This window comes from Stenella coeruleoalba (assembly GCF_951394435.1).
Source record: "Stenella coeruleoalba genome assembly, chromosome: 12".
Classification (NCBI taxonomy): domain Eukaryota; kingdom Metazoa; phylum Chordata; class Mammalia; order Artiodactyla; family Delphinidae; genus Stenella; species Stenella coeruleoalba.
In genome coordinates, this window is record NC_137158.1 from 35,870,997 (window position 1) to 35,892,869 (window position 21,873).

Here is a 21,873-nt window from a genome sequence, read left to right on the forward strand (position 1 = left end):
TCTCTCTGCTCCCACGTACTCCCATCTCTACACACACACACTGATTTCTCTCCATCCACACCGACATTCCCATTGCCCAAAACATACAGGCATCCCACTCTCTCTACACACACACACACACAGATTTCTCTCTGTCCATACCCATACCCCATTTCCCGAAACATACAGACCCCCCAGTCTCTCAACATACACACATACATGTCAATATCTCCACATGGACACACATGCACACACACCCCTGTCTATCCCTCCACACCCCTCTCGGCGCTCTACACACACATACCTTCCACAGTCTCTCCTTCCACTCACACCCCTTCTTTACAAACATACACCTGTCTGTACCTCCACAGCCACACAAGCACCCCAGTCTCCACAAACCCAAACACCAGTCTCTCCCACCACACACACATACACACACACACAAACACACACACACACCACTGTCTCTTTCTCCCCACCGTCTCTCACACACACGCGCCCAAAAGACACCCATCTCTCACTCCCCATCCCCCTCCCACTTCCTGCACAAACACACCCCTATCTCTCCAAACACAAACACCACCCTGTCTCTGCACACGCACACGCAGAAACCCCTCCATCTCTCCACACACCTCCCATTGCTCTACACACACACACACACACACACACACACACACACCCTTATCTCTCCCTCCACACAAACATCCCCAGGTCTCCCTCCAGAAACACACACCTGGTTTTCCCAACACACACACACTGTCACTCCAGAAACACACAAGTCTGCCTCTCCATCCATACACACACACAAACACACACACATCGCTCCCTATACATACACCCCATCTCTGCACATGTACACAAAAACACAGACACAGCTTACTTTCCAGAGAAACACACAACCCATTCGCTACACACACACACACACACACACACACACACACACTGAGACCCACACTGCATCTGTGCCTTCACACACACACACACACACACACACACACACACTTCCCATATATCGCTCCACACACTCAACCAATCTCTCCCTCCCCACCCATATGTCAGTCGCTACACACACACACACACACACACTCATCTCCCCCTACCCTTCTCTCCCTCCACACCCACAACCCAGTCTCTACACACACACACACACACACACACATACACATTTCCCCACAAACACCCACACCCGTGTCTCCCTCCCCAACCTGAATCTCTCCCTAGAGGCACACACATCTGTTTCACCTTCCACAGACACACACACAAACCTTTCCCGCCACATACCTCTTGTCTCTCCAGAAACATGCACAACCTAGTCTCTCCACACACACACACTAAACCTTCTCTACTTCCACACACACACATCCCCTACTCTCCCTCCAAACCCTTTTGTCTCCCTCAACTCCCACATACACTCATCTTTACACACAGATACACACACACACACCCATTGCCCGAAACATACAGACACCCCAGTCTCTCAACACACACACATACACGTCAATGTCTCCACATGCACACACTCCCGTCTGTCCCTCCACAACCCTCTGGTCTTACACACACACACACACACACACACACACACTCCACAGTCTCTCCCTCCAGTCACACCCCTTCTCTGTGCACATACACCTGTCTCTACCTGCATGCCCACACAAGCACCCCAGTCTCCACAAACACAAACCCCAATTTCTCCAACACACACACACACAAAGACCCACAACATGTCTTTGCCACCACACACACACACCTAAATACCCCAGTCTCTTTCTCCTACTCCCATCTTTTCCGAACACCCCCTAACACACACCCATTTTTCCTCCCACATCCCCCCTCCTCTCCCTCCTCAACCACACCCCAATCTCTCCCCACACAGACGCCCGTTTACACACACACCCTCTATCTCTCCCCACACCACCTGTCTCTACACACACACACACACACACCCCACAGTCTCTTTCTCCCCACTGTCTCTCCCACACACACACGCTAGTCTCTCCATACACACAACCCCAGTCTGCGTCGACACACATACCCCAGTCCTTCAGTCCACACCAATCCTCCCAGGCTCTCCACCATAAACATATACATGCACATACCCGTGCCTACACACATACACCTGTTCCTACTTGCACCCACACACCACTGCGGCCACACTTACCCACACGCTCACCCCAGTCTCTTCACACACACACCCATCTCTGCCTCCACACAAACACCCCCAAGTCTCCCTCCAGAAACACACCCCTGGCTCTCCCTCCACACACAGTCACTCCAGAAACACAACTCCATCTCCCCATGCACGTGCACACCCCGCAGTCTCAAAACACACACACACCTCTCCCTCCACACACCCTCTCTCTCCACATGTGCACAAACACATACACACACCCTAGTCTCCACACACAAACACACACATCCTAGTCTCTACACACATATGCACATGCACATCTCTCCTTTCACAAGGAGAAAGCCCTAATGAGTACACAGCATGAAGGTGGCCATCTACAAGATAGGAAAGGGGCTGGGACCAACACCAAATCTGCTGGTACCTTATTTTTCTTTTTATTGAAGTATATTTGATTTATAGTTAGTCATTAGTTTCAGATACAGAGCAAAGTAATTCAATTATATATTCAATTTATTTTCCATTATAAGTTATTACAACATATGGAATATAATACCTGTGTTATACAGTAAATCCTTCTTGCTTATGTACTTTTTTTATGTATTAGTAGTTTGTATCTGTTAATACAGTACTCCTAATTTCTCCTTCCCTCCACTTCCCTTTCCACTTTGTTAACCATGTTTGTTTTCTATGTCAGTGAGTTTGTTTCTGTTTTGTATAAAGATTCATTTGTATTAGTTTTTAGATTCCACATCTAAGCAGTATCTTGTAATATTGGTCTTTATCTGACTTACTTCACATAGTATGATACTCTCAAGGTCTATCTGTGTTGCTGCAAATGACAATATTCTTTTTTATGCTTGTGTAACATCCCATTGTTTATATACCTATGTACACCAAGTCTTCTTAAACCAATTGTCTGTTGATGGGCACTTTACTTGTTTCCATGTCTTAGCTGTTGTAACTGGTGCTACTATGAACATTGCTGTGAATGTAACTTTTTGAATTTTGTCTTTTCTGGATATATGCCCAGGAGTGGGATTGCTGGATCATATGGTAGCTCTATTTTTATTTTTAAGGAAACTCCATACTTTTTAACCAGTGACTGCACCAGTTTACATTCCCATCAACAGTGTAGGATGGTTCCCTTTTCTCCACTCCCTCCTCAGCATTTATTATTTGTTGACTTTTTGGTGATGGTCATTCTGACAGGTGTGAGGTGATACCTCTTTATGAAACCTCTCTAATAATTAGTGATTTTGAGCATTTTTTCACATGCCTATTGGCCATCTCTATCTTCTTTAGAGAAATATCTATTTAAGTCTTCTGCCCATTTTCTGACTGGGTTGTTTTTTGATGTTGAATTGTATAAGCTGTTTGTATATTTTGGATATTAACCCCTTGTCATTTGCATTGCTTGAAAATATTTTTTCACTTCCATAGGTTGTCTTTTCATTTTGTTGACAGTTTCCTTTGCTGTGCAAAAGCTTTCAAGTTTGACTAGGTCCATTTGTTTATTTTTGTTTTTATTTCTTTTGCCATGGGAGACTGATCGAAGAAAGCACTGCTAAGATTTATGTCAGAAAATGTTTTGTCTGCGTTCTCTTCTAGGAGTTTTATGGTGTCACATCTTATATTTAAGGCTTTTAAACATTTTGAGTTCATTTTTTTATGTGATGTGAGGAAGTAGTCTAATTTCACTGATTTACATGTAGCTGTCCGTCTTTCCCAGCATAGTTTGCTGAAGAGACTGTCTTTTCTCCATTGTATATTCTTGCCTCCATTGACATAGATTAATTGACTGTAGGTGTGTTGGTTTATTTCTGGGCTCTCTATTCTATTCCACTAATCTATATGTCTGTTTTTGTGCCAAAACCACGCTGTTTGGATTACTGTAATTTTGTAGTATCATCTGAACTCTGGGAGCGATATGCCTCTAGCTTTGTTCTTTTCCTTCAGGGTTCCTTTTGCAATTCAGTTTTTTTTTGTGTGTGTGTGTGTGATTCCATATAAAATTGAGGATTATTTGTTGTAGTTCTGCAAAAAATATCGTGGATAATTTGGTAGGGATTGCATTAAATCTGTAAATAGCTTGGGGTAATATGGCCATTTTAACAATATTAATTTTTCCTGTCAAAGAGTATGGGATCTTTTCATTTCTTGGAATCATCTTCAACTTCCTTTATCAATATTTTATAGTTTTCAGCATATAGGTCTTTTACCTCCTTAGTTTATTCCTAGGTATTTTATTGTTTGGATGCAATTTTAAATGAAAAAAAATTTTCTTTTTACTTTCTCTGCCTGATATTTCATTGTTAGTGTAAAGAAATGGAACAGATTTGTGTCCTGCTACCTTTCTGAGTTCATTTATTTGTTCTAATAATTCTTGCGTGGAGTCTTTAGAGTTCTCTGTATAGAGTATCATGTAACCTGCAAATAATGACAATTTTACCTCTTCCCTTCCAATTTGGATACTTCTTATTTCTTGTCTCATTGCTGTTGCTAGGACTTCTAATTCCATGTTGAATAGAACTGGTGAGACTGGGCATCCTTGTCTTGTTCCAGAATTTAGTGGGAAGGCTTTCAGCTTTTCACTGTTGAGTATTATGTGGTCTGTGGGTTTGTTGTAAATGGCTTGTATTATGTTGAGATGTGTTGCCTCTATACGCACTTTGGTGAGCGTTTTTCATTGTGAATGGATGTTGAATTTTATCAAATGCTTTTCCTGCATCTGTTGAGATGATCATATGGTTTCTGTCTTTTCTTTTGATAATGTCTAATGCAATGATTTTGCATATATTGATGCATCCTTGCAACCCTGGAATGAATCCAACTTAATCATGGTGTATGATCCTTTTTATGTATTGTTGGATTCAGTTTGCTAATAGTTTGTTGAGGATATTTGCATCTATATTCATAAGTATAATTTTTTTTATAGTGTATTTGTCTGGCTTTGGCATAAGCATGATGGTGGCCTCAGAATAAATTTGGGAGTGTTCTCTTGTTTTCAGTCTTTTGGAATAGTTTGAGAAGCACTGGTATAAGTTCATCTTTGTATGTTTGGTAGGATTCCTCAGTGAAGCTGTCTGGTTCTGGACTTTTGTTTGCAGACAGTTTTAAAATTTAATATTTTTTCACTTTTAATGATAGGTCTGTTCAAGTTATTTGTTTCTTGACTGAGTTTTGGCAGGCTGTAAATTTCTAGAAACTTATTTTTGGTTGTCCAATTTGTTGGCATACAACTATTCATAATATTATGAATTTTTTGTATTTCTGTGGTATTGGTTATTTCTTTCATTTTTTATTTTATTTGGGTCTTCTCTCTTCTCTTCTTAGTGAGTGTGGCTAGAGTTTGTCAATTTTCTTTATCTTTTCAAAAAACCACCTCTTGGTTTTATTGATCTTTTTGATTTTTTTTAAAATCTCTTTTGTTTATACTGATATTTCCTTCCTTCTTCTGACTTTAGTTTTTGTTTCTTTTTCTAATTTGCTTAGGTGATATGTTAGGTTGTTTGAAATTTTTCTTATTTCTTGAGGAAGACCTGTGAAATTTCCCTCTTATGACTGCTTTTGCTGCGTCCCATACATTTTTTAAGCTTGTGTTTTCATTGTCATTTGCCTCTAGGTACTTTCTGACTTCATTGCTGACCTATTGGTTTTTAAAGTGGGTCTCTTGTAGGCAGCATATATTTTTTTTAAATCCAATCTGCTACTATCTTTTGATTGGAGCACTTAGTCTGTTAACATTTAAAATAATTATTGATAGGTATGTATTTATTGCCATAGTAAACCTTGTTTTCCAGTTGATTTTGTAGTTCTTCTTTGTTCCTACTTTTTGTTTTTCCTTTTGTGGTTTAGTTTTGTAGTGTGCTTGAATAACTTTTTTTTTTTTTTGGTGAATCTGTTATATGCATTTTATTTGTGGTTACCCTAGTTTTCAAGTATGCTAACCCATAACTGTATCCACTTGTTTTAGACTGATAGTAATATCAGTTCAAACACATTCTAAGAGAACTACATTTTCTACTTGCCTCCTCCACACTTTGTGATTTTTTTTTTATGTCCTGTTTTACATCTTCATGTTTATCCTTTTGCTGCTAGTTGTATTTATAATCACTTTTACAAAACTTGGGGGGAATGTTTTCTTAATCTGTATACTGGTGTTTTTAAGTGATCTTCATTCCTTTTATATATTTGCCTTTCTTATTGTGATTTTCCCTTCCCTATAGATTGATTCTTCTCTATTTAGAGAAGAACTGTCAATTTAGGTTAGGTTTAGTATTGCTGTTTTCTTTTAGTTTTTGCTTGTTTGTGAAATTCTCTCTCCTTCTATTCTAAATGATCTTGCTGGGTAGAGTATCTTAGTTTGCAGGTTTTTCCCTTTCAGGACTTACATATTTTGCCACTCACTCTGGCCTGCAAAGTTTCTGTAGAGAAATCAGCTGATAGCCTTATGGGGGTTCCCTTGTAACTCCCTTCTTACTGCCTTTAGAATCCTCTCTATATCCTTAAGTTTTGCCACTTTAATTATGATATGTTTTGGTGTGTCTGTTTGGGTTCATCTTCTTTGGGACCCTCTGTGCTTCTTGTACCTGAATATCCATTTCCTTTTGTAGGTTTGGAAAATTTGCAGCCATAATTTCTTGAAATACGCTTTTGATCCCCTTCTCTTCCCTCTCCTTCTGGAACCCCTATAACGCATAGGTTGGCACGCTTTATACAATAGACCTCACATGCTGATTTCATTTTTTTAATTAAAAAAATTCTTTTGGCTGCATTGGGTCTTTATTGCTATGCGTGGGCTTTCTCTAGTTGTGGCGAGTGGGGGCTACTCTTCGTTGTGGTGCGTGGGCTTCTCATTGTGGCTTCTTTTGTTGCAGAGCATGGGCTCTAGGTGCATGGGCTTCAGTAGTTGTGGCATGTGGGCTCAGTAGTTGTGGCTTGTGGGCTCTAAAGCGCAGGCTCAGTAGTTGTGGTGCACAGGCTTAGTTGCTCCATGGCATGTGGGATCTTCCCAGACCAGGGATCAAACGCATGTACCCTGCATTGGCAGGTGGATTTTCAACCACTGCACCACCAGGCAAGTCCCTTCATTTTTGTTTTTTTGTTTTGTTTTGTTTTTTTGCGGTATGCGGGCCTCTCACTGTTGTGGCCTCTCCCGTTGCGGAGCACAGGCTCTGGATGTGCAGGCTCAGCGGCAATGGCTCACGGGCCCAGCCACTGAGAGGCATGTGGGATCCTCCCAGACTGGGGCACGAACCTGCGTCCCCTGCATCGGCAGGCGGACTCTCAACCACTGCGCCACCAGGGAAGCCCGTCCCTTCATTTTTTTAATTTGTATTTTTGTCTATTTCGGTGGCACCTTATTCTTTAACTTTCCAATCTTCAGAACTGTGAGAAACAAATTTCTATTGTTAAGCCACATAGAACCCAGAGCTGCCTAAGACAGTATCTTACATGATTATTTTAATTCCCATATCTGGCTTTGAACTTCCTAACAGTGTAATGATTCAGTTACATGAATGGTATATCAAAGAAAAATTGCACCAGATGCAGGTAAACAGGTAAGGAAGACTTTATTCAGAACCACTGTACTAGGGAGAGAGATTGAGCTCAACTCGGTTGAAACAGAAAGCAAGATGACTTTTAAGTGTTGGGTTGAGGTAGTGGGAAGGCTGGTCAATGTGATTAAACCATCTGCATTTGCTAATTGGCACTTTATGAAGTTAGGTTCCTAGGCTCCCACAGAGACAGACAGACAGGGGCAGTATATTCTTGATGTCTTCAAAATTTGACATTTGAAAGGGATGGCTCCCAGCTTTTTGAGAAAGATTTTCTTGGTTATGAAACTGGCAAGAGGCCGGCCCCCTTACATAGCAAAGGGCAGAGAAACAATACGTAATTACAAGTATTCTAAAGTAAGTGCTATAAGAAAATGGAGGTTAGGGCATAAACCCCTTAGTCCGGAAGTATCCTGTCTAAAGTTTAGTCAAGCTGAGGAGAACTTTAAGGCGTTCTTGGTCACCGCAAACAATATTAACATAATTATTCTTCCTGGTGAAAAAAGTTTTATGGCAATGCCCATTTTTAAAAGAAACTTATGTGTATTTCAATGAAGAGTCAATATCATTCACAAAAAGGATATATTTACTTTTATGCCAGAATTTTATGTGAATAAGAAAATCAATAATTAACCTTTACCTTACTGAACTTGTGCAGTCTTTAGTGGCAGAATTTTGAAGTTCCAAGAACAGATTAAAAACTACTAAAATTAGTAAGAAACAAATGGACTACCCTTCTGATTTAGTGAATCATTTATTCAAACAGAATAACTAAGAATAATGCCACTGCATCTTTTCATTGTAGCTCAGTCTCTTCTCTAAGTCTTGTTAATACAAGGAAAGATATATCCAGCTCCAAAGCCACTGGTTTCCTATCACTTTTTAAATGATTAGAGTCATATAACATTATAAAAGAATTGTAATGTATCTAGAAGTGTCTTAAGACTCTTGATAGGGCTTTCAAACAATTTAAAAATAAGTTTTCTAGTTTATTAATCTAAATTAGTAGAGCATAGTTTCCCAAGTAGTTTTGCATATACAATTACAATTTTAATCTTCATAGCAGTATTTAAGGTGGACAGGGCATGTATCCACTTTGCTGTTACACAAACAGGACTCAGATAAATAAAAGATTACTTTGAGTGGCTACCAAACTTGAAGAGACAGGATGTGAAACAGTAGAGCACCTAAAACAAATACTGATGTAGAAGTTACAGGAAGAAAGGAGTTGCATATCAAAATCTGTTTTATTTGGTCAGTAACATGCAGCAAACATACTTTTGTATGATTTTTTTATTCTTGCTTTTTAATGAATGTTTAAATCAGCAAAAACTGAGGACAGACTAGAAGTAATTGAATTTAGGCTGTGTCTGTAAATTTCTTATTTGTCCCAGAAATATTCTGCAACCAAGAGACTAAGTTGTCTTAGTCTACCATGGGATATCTGAAGTAGGTGGAATATTTTATCAAATAATGTTAAAACAGTGGATAGCAAAGAATCATGTAATACTAAGACCTGCAGTTATCTTACTGAACCAAACTTGGATCCTCTTGCCCACGAACAGTAAAGCCAATCTACTGACACGGGGTTGTGATGAAGGAAAGCACAGCATTTATTGCAGGGCACCAAGCAAGGAGAATTGGCAGCTTGTGCTCAAAAAGACCTGAACTCCCCCAATGGCTTTCAGGGTAGAGTTTTTAAAGGCAGTGTGAGGGAGGGGGCTTCAGGGTGCATGATCTGCTCATGCACAATTCTCGGATTGGTTGACATCAAGGTGAGGTTTTGAGCATCACCAATCTTCTGGTTTCAACTAGACTGGGGTCTAGGCTCTTGCAGTTAGTAGTTTTCACCTGGTGGGTGTCTGCATCCTGTAAAAAAACAAAAAACACAATGTAGGAATGTGTGCCAGACCTTTATACCTTTCAGGGAACTGGAAGTTGGGTGATTCTGCTATGTCGCTGGTTTGTAGTCTAAATTGTTACCAGTTTCCTGGTCCAACAAGTACTGTTTCTACATCTTCACACTACCTAATCATTAATTCCTGAGCCAGCCTTCTGAGACTTAGGGGACGCCTGGGAGACTAAAGCAAAAGCCTTTCCCTTCAAAGGACAGGGACAAAGGGTCTTGTATATAGTCTTTTTTTTTAAAACATCTTTATTGGAGCATAATTGCTTTACCATGGTGTGTCAGTTTCTGCTTTATAACAAAGTGAATCAGCTATACATATACATATATCAGCTATACATATACATATATCCCCATATCTCCTCCCTCTTGCATCTCCCTCCCACCCTCCCTATCCCAACCCTCTAGGTGGCCACAAAGCACCTGTGAGGCTGCTTCCCACTAGCTATTTTACATTTGGTGGTATATATAAGCCCATGCCACTCTCTCACTTTGTCCCAGCTTACCCTTCCCCCTCGCCATGTCCTCAGGTCCATTCTCTACATCTGCATCTTTATTCCTGTGCTGCCCCTAGTTTCTTCAGAAACTTTTTTTTTTTTTTTTAGATTCCATACGTATGTGTTAGCATATGGTATTTGTATTTCTCTTTCTGACTTACTTCACTCTGTATGACAGACTCTAGGTCCATCTACCTCACTAAAAATAACTCAATTTTGTTTCTTTTTACGGCTGAGTAATATTCCATTGTATATATGTGCCACATCTTCTTTATCCATTCATCTGTTGATGGACACTTAGGTTACTTCCATGTCCAGGCTATTGTAAATAGAGCTGCAGTGAACATTGTGGTACATGACTCTTTTTAAATTATGGTTTTCTCAGGGTATATGCCCAGTAGTGGGATTGCTGGGTCATATTGTAGTTCTATTTTTAAGTTTTAAGGAACCTCCATATGTTCTCCATTGTGGCTTAATTTACATTCCCACCAACAGTGCAAGAGGGTTCCCTTTTCTCCACACCCTCTCCAGCATTTATTGTTTCTAGATATTTTGATGATGGCCATTCTGATTGGTGTGAGGTGATACCTCATTGTACTTTTGATTTGCATTTCTCTAATAATTAGTGATGTTGAGCATTCTTTCATGCGTTTGTTGGCAATCTGTATATCTTCTTTGGAGAAATGTCTATTTAGATCTTCTGCCCATTTCTGGATTGGGTTGTTTGTTTTTCTGATATTGAGTTGCATGAGCTGCTTGTATATTTTGGAGATTAATCATCTGTCAGTTGCTTCATTTGCAAATATTTTCTCCCATTCTGAGGGTTCTCTTTTGGTCTTGTTTATGGTTTCTTTTGCTGTGCAAAAGCTTTTAAGTTTCATTAGGTCCCATTTGTTTATTTTTGTTTTTAGTTCCATTTCTCTGGGAAGTGGGTCAAAAGGATCTTGCTGTGATTTATGTCAGAGTGTTCTGCCTATGTTTTCCTCTAAGAGTTTTATAGCCTTAAATTTCGGTCTTTAATCCATTTTGAGTTTATTTTTGTATACAGTGTTAAGGAGTGTTCTAATTTCATTCTTTTACATATAGCTGTCCAGTTTTCCAAGCACCACTTACTGAAGAGAGTCCGAAGTCAGGGAGTCTGATTCCTCCCGTTCCGTTTTGCTTTCTCAAGGTTGCTTTGGCTATTCAGGGTCTTTTGTTTTTCCATAAAAATTGTGAAATTTTTTGTTCTAGTTCTGTGGAAAATGCCATTGCTAGTTTGATAGGGATTGCATTGAATCTGTAGATTGCTTTGGGCAGTATAGTCATTTTCACAATGCTGATTCTTCTAATCCAAGAGCATGGTATATCTCTCCATTTGTTTGTATCATCTTTAATTTCTTTCATCAGAGTCTTATAGTTTTCTGCATACAGGTCTTTTGTCTCCTTAGGTAGGTTTATTCCTAGGTATTTTATTCTTTTTGTTGCAATGGTAAATGGGAGTGTTTCCTAAATTTCTCTTTCAGATTTTTCATCATTAGTGTATAGGAATGCAAGAAATTTCTGTGCATTAATTTTGTATCCTGCTACTTTACCAAATTCATTGATTAGCTCTAGTAGTTTTCTGGTAGCATCTTTAGGATTCTCTATGTATAGTATCATGTCATCTGCAAACAGTGACAGCTTTACTTCTTCTTTACTGATTTGGATTCCCTTTATTTCTTTTTCTTCTCTGATTGCTGTGGTTAAACTTCCAGAACTATGTTGAATAATAGTGGTGAGAGTGGGCAGCCTTGTCTTGTTCCTGATCTTAGTGGAAATGGTTTCAGTTTTTCACCACTGAGGATGGTGTTGGCTGTGAGATTTTCATATATGCCCTTTATTATGTTGAGGTAAGTTCCCTCTGTGCCTACATTCTAGAGGATTTTTATCATAAATTGGTGTTGAATTTTGTTGAAAGCTTTTTCTGCATCTATTGAGGTTATCATATGGTTTTTCTCCTTCAATTTGTTAATATGGTGCATCACATTGGCTGATTTGCATATATTGAAGAATCCTTGCATTCCTGGGATAAACCCCACTTGATCATGGTGTACGACCCTTTTAATGTGCTGTGGGATGCTGTTTGCTAGTATTTTGTTGAAGATTTTTGCATCTATGTTCATCACTGATATTGGCCTGTAGTTTTCTTTCTTTGTGACAGTTTTTTTCTGGTTTTCCTATCAGGGTGATGGTGGTCTCATAGAATGAGGTTGGGAATGTTCCTCCCTCTGCTTTATTTTGGAAGAGTTTGAGAAGGACAGCTGTTAACTCTTCTCTAAATTTTTGACAGAAGATGCCTGTGAAGCCATCTGGTCCTGGGCTTTTGTTTGTTGGAAGATTTTTAATCACAGTCTCAATTTTCAGTGCTTGGATAGGTCTGGTTATATTTTCTGTTTCTTCTTGGTTCAGTCTCGGAAGGTTGTGCTTTACTAAGAATTTGTCCGTTTCTTCCAGGTTGTCCATTTTATTGGCATATAGTTGCTTGTAGTAATCTCTCATGATCTTTTGTATTTTGGCAGTGTCAGTTGTTACTTCTCCTTTTTCATTTCTAATTCTGTTGATTTGAGTCTTCTCCCTTATTTTCTTGATGAGTCTAATGGTTTATCAGTTTTGTTTATCTCCTCAAAGAACCAGCTTTTAGTTTTATTGATCTTTGCTTTTGTTTCCTTCATTTCTTTTTCATTTATTTCTGATCTGATCTTTATGATTTCTTTCCTTCTGCTAACTTAGGGTTTTTTTTGTTCTTCTTTCTCTAATTGCTTTAGGTGTAAGGTTAGGTTGTTTATTTGAGATGTTTCTTGTTTCCTGAGGTAGGATTGTATTGCTATAAACTTCCCTCTTAGAACTACTTTTGCTACATCCCGTAGGTTTTGGGCTGTTGTATTTTCATTGTCATTTGTTTCTAGGTATGTTTGATTTCCTCTTTGATTTCTTCAGTGATATCTTGTTTATTTAGAAGTGGATTGTGTAGCCTCCATGTGTTTGTATTTTTTACATATTTTTTCCTGTAATTGATGTCTAGTCTCATAGTGTTGTGGTCAGAAAAGATACTTGATACAATTTCAATTTTCTTAATTTACCAAGGCTTGATTTGTGACCCAAGATATGATCTATTCTGGAGAATGTTCCATGAGCACTTGAGAAGAAAGTGTATTCTGTTGTTTATGGATGGAATGTCCTATAAATATCAATTAAGTCCATCTTGTTTAATGTATCATTTAAAGCTTGTGTTTCCTTATATTTATTTTCATTTTGGATGATCTGTCCATGGGTGAAAGTGGGGTGTTTAAGTCCCCTACTATGAATGTGTTACTGTCGATTTCCCCTTTTATGGCTGTTAGTATTTGCCTTATGTATTGAGGTGCTCCTATGTCGGGTGCATAAATATTTACAATTGTTATATCTTCTTCTTGGATCGATCCCTTGATCATTATGTAGTGTCCTTCTTTGTGTCTTGTAATAGTCTTTATTTTAAAGTCTATTTTGTCTGATAATGAGAGTTGCTACTCCGGCTTTCTTTTGATTTCCATTTGCATGGAATATCTTTTTCCACCCCCTCACTTTCAGTCTGTATGTGTCCCTAGGTCTGAAGTGGGTCTCTTGTAGACAACACATGTATGGGTCTTGTTTTTGTATTCATTCAGCCAGTTTTGGTTGGAGCACTTAATCCATTTACAGTTAACGTAGTTATCAATAATGTATGTTCCTATTACCATCTTAATTATTTTGGCATTGTTATTGTAGGTGTTTTCCCTCTCGTGCTTCCTGCCTAGAAAAGGTCCTTTAGCATTTGTTGTAGAGCTGCTTTGATGGTGCTGAATTCTCTTAGCTTTTGCTTGTCTGTAAAGGCTTTAATTTCTCCATTGAATCTTAATGAGATCCTTGCTGGGTAGAGTTATCTTTGTTGTAGGGTTTTCTCCTTCATCACTTTAAATATGTTCTGCCACTGCCTTCTGGCTTGCAGAGTTTTTGCTGAAAGATCAGCTGTTAACCTTATGGGGATTCCCTTGTATTTGTTGTTTTCCCTTGCTGCTTTTAATTTTTTTCTTTGAATTTAATTTTTGATAGTTTAATTAATATGTGTCTTGGTGTGTTTTTCCTTGGATTTATCCTGTATAGGACTCTCTGTGCTTCCTGGAGTTGATTAACTATTTCCTTTTCCATGTTACGGAAATTTTCAACTATAATCTCTTCAAATATTTTCTCAGTTCCTTTCTTTTTCTCTTCTTCTTCTGGGACCCCTATAATTCAAATGTTGGTATGTTTAATGTTGTCCCAGAGGTGTCTGAGACTGTCCTCAATTCTTTAATTCTTTTTCTTTATTCTGCTCTGCAGTAGTTATTTCCGCTCTGCAGTAGTTATTTCCACTATTTTATCTTCCAGGTCACTTATCCAGTCTTCTGCCTCAGTTATTCTGCTATTGATTCCTTCTAGAGAATTTTTAATTTCATTTATTGTGTTGTTCGTCATTGTTTGTTTACTCTTTAGTTCTTCTAGGTACTTAAACGTTTCTTGTATTTTCTCCATTCTGTTTCCAAGATTTTGGATCTTCTTTACTATCATTACTCTGAATTCTTTTACAGGTAGACTGTCCTTTTCGTCTTTATTTGTTTGGTCTGGTGGGTTTTTACCTTGCTCCTTCATCTGCTTCATCTCATTTTGCTTAACTTACTGTGTTTGGGGTCTCCTCTTTGCAGGCTGCAGGTTCATAGTTCCTGTTGTTTTTGGTGTCTGCCCCCAGTAGCTAATTTTCGTTCAGTGGGTTGTGTAGGCTTCCTGGTGGAGGGGACTAGTACCTGTGTTCTGGTGGAAGAGGCTGGATCTTGTCTTTCCGGTGGGCAGGTCTGCGTCCAGTGGTGTGTTTTGGGGTGTCTGTGGCCTTATTATGACTTTAGGCAGCCTCTCTGCTAATGGGTGGAGTTGTGTTCCTGTCTTGCTAGTTGTTTGGCACAGGGTGTCCAGCACTGTAGCTTGCTGGTTGTTGAGTGGAGCTGGGTCTTAGCGTTGAGATGGAGATCTGTGGGATAGCTTTCGCTATCTGATATTACTTGGAGCCAGGAGGTCTCTCGTGGATTAATGTCCTGAACTCAGCCTTCCCACCTCAGAGGCACAGGCCTGACACATGGTTGGAGCACCAAGACCCTGTCAGCCACACGGCTCAGAAGAAAAGATGAAAAAAAGAAAGAAAGAAAGAAAAAAAATAATAATTATTAAAAATTAAAAAAATTAAATAGTACTAAAAAAAGAAAGAAAAAGAGAGCAACCAAACCAAAATATAAATCCACCAATGATAACAAGCACTAAAAACTATACTAAAAAAAAGAAATGGACAGACAGAACCCTAGGACAAATGGTAAAGATATACAGACAGAATCACACAAGGAAGCATACACATACACATTCACAAAAAGGAGATAAAGGAAAAAAATATATATCATTGCTCCCAAAGTCCACTGCCTCAATTTTGGGGTTATTCGTTGTCTATTCAGGTATTCCACAGATGCAGGTACATCAAGTTGATTGTGGAGATTTAATCCACTGCTCCTGAGGCTGCTGGGAGAGATTTCCCTTTCTGTTCTTTGTTCACACAGCTCCCGGAGTTCAGCTTTGGATATGGCCCTGCCTCTTCATGTAGGTCGCCTGAGGGCATCTGTTCCTGCCGAGACAGGATGGGCTTAAAGGAGCAGCTGATTAGGGGGCTCTGGCTTCTTCAGGCCAGGGGGAGGCAGGGGTACGGATGCAGGGCGAGCCTTGGGCAGCAGAGGCTGGTGTGATATTGCAGCAGCCTGAGGCGCGTCGTGTGTTCTCCCGGGGAAGTTGTCCCTGGATCATGGGACCCTGGCAGTGGCAGGCTGCACAGGCTCCCGGGAGGGGAGGTGTGGATAGTGACCTGTGCTCGCACACAGGCTTCTTGGTGGCTGCAGCAGCCGCCGTATTGTTGCTTGCTCAGTCTCTGAGGTCCCTGCTGATAGCTGTGGCTCGCACCTGTCTCTGGAGCTCGTTTAGGTGGTGCTCTGAATCCCCTCTCCTCATGCACCCGGAAACAATGGTCTCTTGTCTCTTAGGCAGGTCCAGACTCTTTCCTGGACTCCCTCCCGGCTAGCTGTGGCGCAGTAGCCCCCTTCAGGTTGTGTTCATGCAGCCAACCCCAGTCCTTTCCCTGGGATCCGACCTCTGAAACCCAAGCCTCAGCTCCCAGCCCCCGCCCACCCCAGCGGGTGAGCAGACAAACCTCTTGGGCTGGTGAGTGCTGGTCGGCACCGATCCTCTGTGCGGGGATCTCTCTGCTTTGCCCTCTGCACCCCTGTTGCTGTGCTCTCCTCTGTGGCTCCGAAGCTTCCCCACCACCACCCGCCATCTCCACCAGTGTAGGGGCTTCCTAGTATGTGGAAACTTTTCCTCCTTTACAGCTCCCTGCCAGTGGTGCAGGTCCCGTCCCTATTCTTTTGTCTGTGTTTTTTCTTTTGCCCTACCCAGGTACGTGGGGAGTTTCTTGCCTTTTGGGAAGTCTGAGGTCTTCTGCCAGCATTCAGTAGGTGTTCTGTAGGAGTTGTTCCACATGTAGATGTGTTTCTGATGTATTTGTGGGGAGGAAGGTGATCACCACGTCTTACTCCTCTGCCGTCTTGAAGGTCTCCTCTTGTATACAGTTTCAATCCCCCCTTTTCTTTGATATTCCTCAATCTTGAGAGGAACAGGTTCGGGACAAGAAAGGGAATAAAATTGGGGATAGAGAGGTTAATGATAAATTCAGCAGAAGAACTGTTTTAAGAGGACTTGGCTTCAGTTATAAATAAAAACTAAGAATTTCTAATCAGAGGTGACCAGGATGTTAAAAACAAAGTTAGCAAAGGATCCAGGTCTTTGCTGGTACAGATGGATTAGCGGCATTTCCTGTGCTGTAGTATATATATACACATGGGAAAAGGAAAGGTTCGTTGGAGAAGATGAAAATAAGGGAAGGACATCATGTAATCTTGAATACATGGATAAATGTGTTAGAATGAAGTATAAGCTTAGTAAAGTAGGGGAGAAACACACACCTATGTATATACACATAATCCAGCGAGTGTCATAGTAATTAAACAGCTGATTGGATTTACAGAACAGGGAGGAAAAGAAAGTAAGGGCACCTGATAGAGAATATGTATTTTGAGGAAGATACAGAAAATATAGTAAAAGAAAGAAACTTCAAATCTAAGATAAAGGACTCAAGGCTAAGTAAAGCAAATATTTAACTTTGGTCAGATATAAGTGTCTTTGTTCCAAAACCCAAACAAGTACTTGATAGTATTTTTTTTTATTTCCACTTATTTTCATCAGTATATATTTTAAAACTTTTATAGTTAGGTAGTATATCTTGTGAGCCATACAAATTTATCTTTGTTAAATGTTTAGTTCCCTGTTGAAACTACCTATAATATTCAGAAAAGAATCTTACACCAAAATCCTGTTGAAACTACATATAATATTCAGAAAAGAATCTTACACCAAAATCCTGTTGAAACTACATATAATATTCAGAAAAGAACCTTACACCAAAATCCACTATGATTTCAAACTAAAAATAATATCCTCCAAAGCTAACAGCATATAGTAAAATATTCCTTCAAATTTAACACAGAATTAAAATAGGTAGTAACTTAGTATTTGAAATAAAGTTTCCTCTAAAACTGACCATTGGGAGGCCATTTGATTTTGAATGACTCATTTAATTTTTAACTTTTTATTTTGAGACAATTTTGAAATAGATGAATTGCAAATCTATCAGAGAATTTTGGTTTATCTTTGCCTGTCAGCACTTTAGAAATGTTTCTACATCTTCTGGCTTACGTAGTTTATGATAAGAAGTCTGCTATAATTCATATTTTTGTTCCTCTGAACAATGTCTTTCTCTGTCCTCAAGAGTTTCTTGTTGCCTTTTGTTTTCAGCAATTTCTGTGATATACTTAGGTTTTTATTTCATTATTTATTGGTGTTCTGATAAATTTGATCTGTGGCTTGGGAGTTAACATATTTGAAAATTCTTGGCCATCAGTTCTGCAAATACTTCATCTGTCCTGTTTCTTTTTATGAATTCTAATTCAACATGTCAACTATTGATAGTCTTGGGTGCACTGTTTTTTGTTTTTAGTGTTTTTGTTTCTCTTTGTGTTTCAGTTTGGATAGTTCCTACTAACTTCAAGTTTGCTAATTTGTTCACCAGTTATAGTGAATCTATTGATAAGTGAGCCCCCCAGATGTATTTGTTTTCTGTCACCAATTTTTCATTTGTGGCATTTTCACTTCATTCTTCTCTATAGGTTCCATCTCTGCTGAAATTATTCATCTGATCTTTCATATTGCTCATCATTTTCTTTAGAGTTTTTAATATTTTAAACATTTATTTTAAGTTCTGTGTCAGCTAGTTTCAACGAATGTGTCATATCTGAGTCTGATTCTGATAATTGCTTTGTCTCTTGGGAGTATGTCTCTTGCCTTTTGTGTGTCAAATTTTTTTGATGAAAGCCAGATAAACTGAGTAGAATGCCACTATTTTGGTATCCAGTTTTTAAGCCTGGGAATAGTAACATGTCTCCTTCTGCCATATTTTTAATATGAGGATTTACATTAATCTAGTTAGGAATTCAGCTGGGTTTGAGGTTTGTTAATATGTCGTGCTCAGTGCACCACAGTTTTGTTATTCCTCAAGCAGTACATTGTGTCAAGATAAGGACTAGTGTTTTAAAGGGGTTTTATTTGTTTTTTGTCTCTTTGTTCCACCCATGGCTTTAGGTATTTCCTCTGCACTACACCTCAGAGAGGGTTTCTTCCCATCCTCATATCCCTCCCCTGTATCTCTCTCAATAATATTTTGCTGTTATTACTCAAATTTGTTAACCTGAGAGGGAGGGCTTGAGCATTAGGAAGACCTTCTCTGTCATTATTTATTAAGGCTCAATTTTTGGAAGGCATTGTATCCCTTGTCTAAGAAGTGTGGCTTCCTCAATGTTCCTGCCCTTCTCCTGCTATAGTTCTGGGTCTAGCACACGTTCTGGCCTCTACCTCAGGAATAGTTATTTTCTGTTTCCTTCCACATATTCTAATATGTTTTTCACTAGGAAGAGTGACAGTGTTTTCTGTCATTCCCCTATAGATAAACACTTATTCCACAAGCAAGACAGGGGAGAAGTATCCCTGTGGAGTTTCATGACCCTCCCACTGTGGCTGCTTTCCCACACCCATAAACCCATACCACACACTCAGAAGTTTCTCCAGTGTTCAATGTGATGGGAGCACAGCCTCCAATTGCTGCATCCTGGGTTTACAATCTCTTGCAGGACACAATTGACCTCCACCAATTCATCAACTGTGCTTTCTGACTTCCTCTATCTGGCATCTAATTGCATCTATCCCAGGGATCTCAGGTAAGGCTATGTTTGCTTCTCTTCTATTTTGACATAAATTTCTCTTTAGGTTTTGCCCCAGTTGGCTGCCCTGCTCTTCTGTTTCTGATTCGAGAAACCTCTTGAATTTATAATTTGTCCAGTGTTTCTTATCCTTCCTAAGAGCTAGAAAAACACAATTCACTAGGTTCAGAGGACTGGGGATAAGTAAAGCATAAATAATAAAGGCTGATCTCTAGTCCTAAAAGATTCTACCAACTATTGAGGAATTTTAGCATACTTATAAAATACATATAAAAATTGAACATTTTTATTAAACAATATTTTAAATAAATTTCTTGAGGAAATTGCATTCTGAAAATATTTTAGAAATTAAAATTTGAACAAGACCCATGAAATAAAAAGGGAATATTCCTGGTCCCACAGAGAGGGGTGTTTGCCTCTTAATTTTAATTGTACTTAAATTATTTTTATTGTTGAGTTAGTTGTTATCAAAAAAGATACAAAATATTTGTCAGCTCTAAGCACTACACATGGATATCTCTAGTGGATTCAGGTTTCCCTGTTTTCAAATTTCGCTAGGAAAATATTTTATAAAGGAAAAGAAATGTCAGGATATTGACCCTACAATAGGTATACAGCTCTAAGTGATTAGTTACCTTTTATTCAATTTTATAAATGATAGTTGTAGATAAATGCGAATGTCATTGTTTACAACAAAGTCTACATGTCTTCTAATGCACACTGGTTAATCTGAAAAAGCTTTTATATCAATATAAATAGGGTTTTCATTTCTCATGATTATCCATAAAATAAAACTTGAATTGCTCAAATATATACCAATTGGTGTTTTAGTAATGAAAAAAATTTAAAAACTACAATTGAACACAAAAATTAGAATATGAAAAATTGAAAGACTATCACCTTTCTTAATTTTATAATATTAAGTAAATTGAACATTTTTTTATGGCTTCCATTTGAATTTTTATAATATTGTTGGGTTTGGATTTACAAACTCCAAAACCCCATTAGACCAATTATCTTGGGCCCGGACCACAGAGACAATGCATTTCTTTTTCAAACTCTCCTACCATGGATTCTGTAAGAATAATAACAAATTATCTTAAGCTACTACATAATTTACCATAAAAGTTAGTAGCTTAAAATATAAGTGATAGGAAAAAGATTTTATACATTATGAGGAAAAACAACTGCTTATAAGTGTGGATGGCTGAGACAATATTAATCAAAACAGAAATTGGAATAGGAAAGTGTTACTTTAAAATTAGATGATGGAAGGAGATGAAGAGGTTAATGTCTAGTAGTTCTTAAGTTTAGGGTGACAGTATGAAAAAGAAATCTGAATCTGAAAATCTATCAGAGTAATTTTAGAAGCCATAGAGTGGCTTCTTGAATCTTTCCTGAGAAAAGTAAATACATGAAAAGAGGAGAGGAAGAAATATTCATAGAACTATAAGAGAAGGGCAAGCTGTAGAAAATGAGAAAACCAGGGAATTTACAAATTCCTTGAAAATAAGAGTAAAGAGAGGATGAGTGATAATGAATCAAAAGTAATATGGAAAGGGCACTTTTTACTTGTTTTACTGGATGTTTCAAGATAGAGATATATAATGGAAAATTACCACATGTGTTCAAACACATAGAAGTCCTATAATACTGCAGTAGAAGTAAATTAAGTCTTTTTGTGTTTTATTGCAACCAAAATCTGTAATATTTACATGCCAGTCACTTTGATAGGTACTGGTGATACAAAACAACAAGCCTATCTTGCCTTTGAGGGATGGAGCTTAATAAGAGAGTGCATCTATTTGAGTCATACAGTAGGATACTTCAGAAATGAATGAAACATGAGTCTGTTAAAGGGATGTTACTCCTGGGAAATAGCCCATCAATTCAAAAGTCTCACTTAACATTCAGGGTTTGAACAGCATGCAGCCACTAAAGAAGGCAGGCATTTAGCCAAAGTTTTCCAAACATTCCCAATGTATCAAAAAAATGAATCAGAGTGGCATAGGGAGATTTGTCAAGGTCCCATCCCAATGCTACTTCAAGTGAGACAGTTTCTACTTTGGCCTCTCTGTAAAGATTTGTACGTGTGGAAGTTGCATCCTTATCAGATGTGCAATCATGCTTTCCATTTTGTGTGGGTGCCTGTGGGTAAATGAGTAAAAACCTTTAAAGAAAGATTACATGTGCTCCTTGGTATTGCACGTGTCTGTTGTTTTTCGTTTGGTTTTTGGTGTTTTGTGGGGTTTTTTACATCAATCTATCTCTCAAATTTAACCTCTTAAAAAGCTTGCAGCTAATAGAGAAGGGAAGTCGTATTGAGCCAGAAGTCAAGTTTTATTAAAAAGGTAACTTGACCTGAAATAGCTAT

At 38.7% G+C, this 21,873-nt stretch overlaps 1 long non-coding RNA gene across 1 annotated transcript in view; it reads left to right on the plus strand.

Moving 5' to 3' along the window:
• Positions 1 to 19,488, plus strand: part of LOC307195378 — a 49,530-nt gene extending 30,042 nt beyond the window's left edge. Inside the window, exon 3 of the long non-coding RNA XR_013830823.1 lies at positions 19,410 to 19,488. This is a non-coding gene — a long non-coding RNA (uncharacterized lncRNA). The remainder of the gene's footprint in view (positions 1 to 19,409) is intronic.
• Positions 19,489 to 21,873: the final 2,385 nt, after the last annotated feature.